This window comes from Chinchilla lanigera, unplaced genomic scaffold, assembly GCF_000276665.1.
Source record: "Chinchilla lanigera isolate Chin_1 unplaced genomic scaffold, ChiLan1.0 scaffold00014, whole genome shotgun sequence".
Lineage (NCBI taxonomy): Eukaryota > Metazoa > Chordata > Mammalia > Rodentia > Chinchillidae > Chinchilla > Chinchilla lanigera.
In genome coordinates this window covers 22,147,196-22,153,139 of record NW_004955415.1, presented here as the reverse complement: position 1 = coordinate 22,153,139, position 5,944 = coordinate 22,147,196, and positions in this window count along the sequence as shown.

Below are 5,944 nucleotides of genomic sequence, written 5' to 3'. Positions count from 1 at the left end.
AACAAAGAGGATTATGACTCTGATCTGAAACACAAACAGTGATCTTGAATTTTTCCACCTGTTTATTTGCCAGTACATCAATCCTGATTATAGCAAATTTTCCAAAGTATGTGACTGTGATAGGCACAAAATTGGGAAGCGTGAGTCTTGGAAACTTCTGAGCTTTTGTATTGATTTAACCTATACCTCTTTGCAAGCCATGTTTCCAGGACTTTGTTTTTTTTCATCTGTGAATTGTAACCTCTCTAGTTCAAGTTCCAGTTCCCAAGATTTTATTCTCTGATTCTAATCCTACTGTGTGTACTCATCAAGTGTGACTGCAGCTGATGCAAAGAGAGGAAGGCACTGCTCCTGTTCCTAGGGATCATTCTCATGGCCACCAGGATGAGGGTAAAAATAATTTCCTTTTCAAATATGTAGTTGATGACTAGAGTGAATAATAATTACCTTCCTAGGACCCGAATAGGATTGCCACCCTACACTACAGGAAAGTCCTCCTTTGGAAAGAACTTTCCAACTTGACATGATCACAGTTTAAGGGCATTCGAAAAAATTACCAAACATTAATTGAGTAGTATGTTAACTCTTCCATGGAACCACTAGATATTAACCTATATTTTCCTTAACTTTATTTTATCTTTGTGTGAGTGTCAAGGAGATAGAAAACAGTTAAGTCTCAGAAGGACCTAGAGGTAGATGATGTCACCAGCACTGTTTATCTTTACTGAGTATGATAACCCTGACTTATCTAATGCATTCAGTTTCTGAGATCTGGGTAGTGAGTACTGAGATTAAAGAGATTCATGTTAAAAGGACAAATGAATTTGAAACAATGTTTACCAGGAGGTGTTCCACAGAGGCTGGAACTTCTGTGTATCAGCACTTAGTTGGTTTTAAAATGTTTATTAAATGAACTCTAATGCCTAAATCTAACAATATTAACTCTGCTTCCATTAGGTTGAATCATATGAAATTGACCTATTTTTCAGTAATACAAGCATCATATTGATTTGTATAAATTCAGCAGGGTTATGTTTGTCTTGCAGTTCTGAAGGATGATATTTGATAATTCCAAATCAGGTTAACAATACTGGCCTTTGTGTTAGCAAATGTAAGGGTTTATGGAAAATTTCCTATGAAATCTTGTTAGGATTTTTCTTCCTCTGACCAAGGAGAAATACATGTCACACAGACTTTCTCAAGTATAGAAAATACTGATAATGTACTGCTGGTAAGCAAGACCTAACCATAACATGTGGTTCAGATTTCTTGTGGTGTTCTATATTGTGTCTCTTTAACCACTATACTTAGGTGTGAGTTTTTTCTTCTTCTTGTATTTGGCCATAATTTGTTACCAGTTACCACTGTAGGATGTCTCCACTCAATGACAAGAAAACCTTATGCTCAGTGTGAAAGCTTTGGAGGTACCAGACCTGAGACTGGTAGACTATGATTCATGGAAATGGAAAGGTGACAGATATAACTTGGAAATGCCCTGAGAGCAGAGCCTGCTCTTCCAACTTTCCCCAAACAGGAAGTTTATTCACAAACTCGAAAACCCAAGCTGTTCATACTGCAGACAGCGTTATTGTCATCTCCAGAAGAGGTCCTACTTGTCCTGAGGAGAAACTCTTAGCAGTATCTTGTCTCTGGGCAGGAGTGGAAGAGCAGTGTTATGCTTTGTGTCTAGATGTCCCCCAACCAACCTCACACACTTCTAGATGGAGCTTTTTCAGAGGCAGCTGAATCTAGAGTGTGTGATTGATTCATGGTCCAATGCTAGGATTAAGGGTGCTGGCATTAAGAGTAATTGCTGGATCAGTTCACTGATTAGATTGGCGCCACTCTAATTGCAGCAGTCTGGATAAGATAAAAGAGGCAGAAAGATGCTTGTTTCCACCTTTTTGCTCTCGCTTGCTTTTGGTGTCTTTTGCCATGAACTGTTGCCCTTCTGTCATATGCCACCCTGCCTTGGACCCAGCTGATTATGGACTGAAACCTCTACAGACTGTGAGCTAAATAAACATTTTCCCCTTTAACTTTGAGGGTTGGCTATTTGTCTCAATAGCAGAGAAAAGTAACTAGGACAAGTAGGGATGTGGTAGGATAAAAACAATGTGGGCTCCAATCTTGTTTTTCGCTTTTTCTCTATCTTCAATAAAGACTCTCTTTTCTTGTGCTAAGAGCTTGCGACTAAAATGATATGATATTGTTTCTGCAGGGTCTAATGCTTCCAAGCTTTAAGATGTACATTTATTAACTCTTTGAGAAGGACTTTTAAGAGAAAAATCTTACATTTTATACAGATGGATGTTAATTCTCTGCACTTATCTTTAACACTCTATTTAGTACAAAGCATGCACTTACAAATAGTTCCTCAATTTTCAACCCAAAGGGATTTAGATCTTAGGAGGAAGATGGCCTTATGGTTGTTTCTTAAGCTAACTGAGCATTATTAGCCCATCTGTAGTCTGAACAATGCTTTCTAACATAGGATCCTACTTTCTTAATGACAAGGAGAAAATGTTCCTTTGGGATTTTCATCATGAGGATTTTCCTTTTAGTGAAGAATACACAAAAATATCACAGAAGAAATACATCAAAATTCTCCAGGAGGTTAGACCTGGTGGCTCTTTTGAAACCCACTTGAGTGGACACCTACAGGTAAAGTCCTAGTACAGGTGTCTTATCCCCACAGCCACCCCAACTCAAACTGAGTAACAAGAAAAGACAAGCCACAAAAGACTGTAAAGCCTGTCCAGGTCTCCAGGCCCAGAGAGCTACATTAAAAGGACTACATCACCAGAAGACTGGAGTCTTTCTTTAACCCAGCAGTCTCCCAAACTGACAACCAGTGTGAAATTCATCCTCTGTGACCATAAAAGCTGTCACTCCCTCTCCTCTTTTCTCATCCATTTTTTCCCCTCATAAAGTAAACCAATTTGGTGTTGTTTTTCAGCAGGGTAAAAACTTCTCTCTCATTTTCAGAAATTCCTAGTAAGTTAGGCCATTGCTTTCTACACAGTTTTTCCTTATCACCTACCTTTCAAGATGGTACAACAAAACATTACTACAAAACTTAAGACAAAAATCTTATTGAAAATATAATAACTATTAGAACATGGGCTTTCCAATGATATATTTACTGGAAAATTTTCAGTATATCTGATTTTCAACTGATTTCTAGACAAATTGTCAACTTTTAAAATGCCACAGACAAATTGAATCTGCTGTGGTAACAGTTGTGTGACACTTTAAACTATACAAATCTCTTCCATATCCAATTCTCAAAGTTCATTTCCCCTTCACCATAATCCAGTGATGAACATTTGTTTCATTTCCCACTTTTTACATGAGGAAATGAGGACTCAGAGAGATTTAGACCCCAAGGCCAGGCATATCTAGAGAGAATAACTTTAGACTCCAAGTGCCACACTCTTTTCTGATGCACCTTATTTATATCCTGTGCAGCGGTATGGTTTCCTGAGCTGTAAAAGAAGCCTGTTTAAATGTGGCTAAATAAAAAAGGATCAAAATTCTCTGAGTGATGCTATTTGAGCTATCTGAAGATGCTATGCTCCAATCACTGTCTTTCATGTTTCGCCTGAACCCTGCCTGCCACCTGAATAAAAAATGATTAGAGCAGATTGCCACTAAAGAGAATGCTGCTTTCCATCCAGGCAGCAGGGCATGATAAAAGAGATCTTAAGGATTCTGGCAAATGAGAGCTGCAAGTCTGCATTTTTTTAATTTTGTGAGCTGATACAAATCACAGGGACCTGTCAGGGAGCATTCAGAGGTACCGGGCAATTCGACTTCAGAAATAAGTGAAGACCAAAAGCAGCTCAGGGCACATCAAAATTAAAGAGCTCATTGTCTTCAGCAATCTCAGCTCTGGTGGGACTTTCAGCAGATTTTTATTTTATTTATTTATTTTTTGAGCGTGGAGTAAGAGAGAGAGAGAGAGAAAGAGAATCCCAAACATGTTTCCTGAATTCATAGTGAAACATTTATGTATGTGCATATGTATGTATGTATGTACCTATGCATACATACAGTAGTGTGTAGGTTACTCAGTTGGCAATTAAATGACTTAGGTTCAGACCTTGTTCTTCTAGTACAGAAGCCTGGCAAATCACAAAATCACTCTGGTGCCTCAATTTTCTCACCTGAAAGAAGAAAGTTGTGAGTAAGCTGATCTTTCAGTTCTAACACTAGCAATCTGGAATTCTAATAAAATTTCTCATATCTAAATGGCTCTCTATGTAAGGAAGGCTTTCACCTTTAAATGGCCACTTTTATTCCATCCTCCTTGGATGGGATCTCTCATGTAAGACCAGCAGATGACTAAGTTACAGATCAAATTAATTCTGTGATGCTACTCTACATAAAGATAGAAAGTAAATTCATGGTATAATAGAACAATTGTATTTTGTTTGGTATTTTATTTTATTTATTTTTTTGCCACTTTCTCTTCTAGCTAGTCTGTGGTTGATACTCCATAATATTCTTAGATATTCCTTTTGGTATCTCTTGCTTTTATGTATGGTGAAAGTAGAAATCTCAGTAAGTATATACATTACAGTCACTTGTGAGCCTCACCCTAGTGGCCCCAGATTCCTGCATTTTATAGGGAACATTCCAGCTCCAGCAACTGTATGTAGAGTTCATGGTGTCTGAAACCCTTCCTGTATTCCTTAGATTATCACAGTTCCTTTAAAAGCCTTCACACAAATTACTGTTATTTTCTACTGAACATGACCTTGTATCTACACAAGCTGTGCATGTCTACAAAATGTCCTACCTGTCAAAGTAGGCTGTAGGATCCTCTGGCCAGAGATAGAAATTTCTCCTGAGTATTATATTTTAGTCACACTACAAATGTAAGAGAAAAATATAATCGACAACCATGTAGCTTACACCCTGATCTAAAAGTTTTACTAGGTTCAGTTCAAACCTTTATTTTTATAAATAAATAAATTATTAAAAACATAGTTAAGGCCTTGTTATGGTTTGTGTCTGTGTGTCTCCCCAAAGCTTCATGCGGTCATGGGGCAGGCTATTAGAGTTTAATTGATTATGGTTGTGAGAGCTACACTCGCCCTGGGGTGGATGGTTTGCACATGTAAGGAGAGGAAGAGGCTGCTTGAAGCCATTCCTTCCTTTTAGTGCTTGTTGATTCTGCTGTGTTCTGCCACCATGAGTTGTAGCCCTCTGTCATGTGCCACTTTTCCTTGTAACCTGCCAAGTATGGACTGAAACCTTCACAAACTGTAAGTGAAATAAACCTTTCCTTCCCTAATTTTGGGCGTCAAGTATTTTGTCCCAGCAGCGAGAGAAAAAATAACCTAGACAGAATTTGGTACCAGGGGAGTGGGGTCTTTGTTGAGACTGTACCTGACCACGTGGTTCAAGAGGCTTGGGAAATGGCTTGTGGGGAGAGTTTCAAAAGTTTTGGAGATATTGACCGAAAGAGAAGCACTAGAATACCTTTGGCTGTTCTGTCTGGGCTATTCTGGTCAGAGCTCAGAAGACCAGAAGGCTGATAGAAATCCTGCCAGTAAAGATCGCTTTCGGGAGGTTTCTGTTGGGAAGAAGGACTCCATTGGTTGTTGGACTCCAGACAATGTGTGTTATGGCTTGGCACAAAGTTTATCTGCATTTTGCTCGTGTCCAGAGACTTTGCCTAAGACTGAGATTAAGGGCAGCAGTGGACTGATTAATCTGGCAAAAGAAATTTCAAGGCAGTCAAATATTGGGAAAGTGGCATGGCTACTGTTGTGAGCTTTTAGCCAGATTTATATTGAGAATCAAGGACAAAGAGCCCAGCAGGATGATTTAAAATGTTGTGAGTTTGGCCAGAAAGGAAGCTCCAGTAAAGCTGTGGACTGCAAAGGTGGAACTGAGGAGATCTCCATTGCTGAGAAGGAGCAAGAAAATAAAA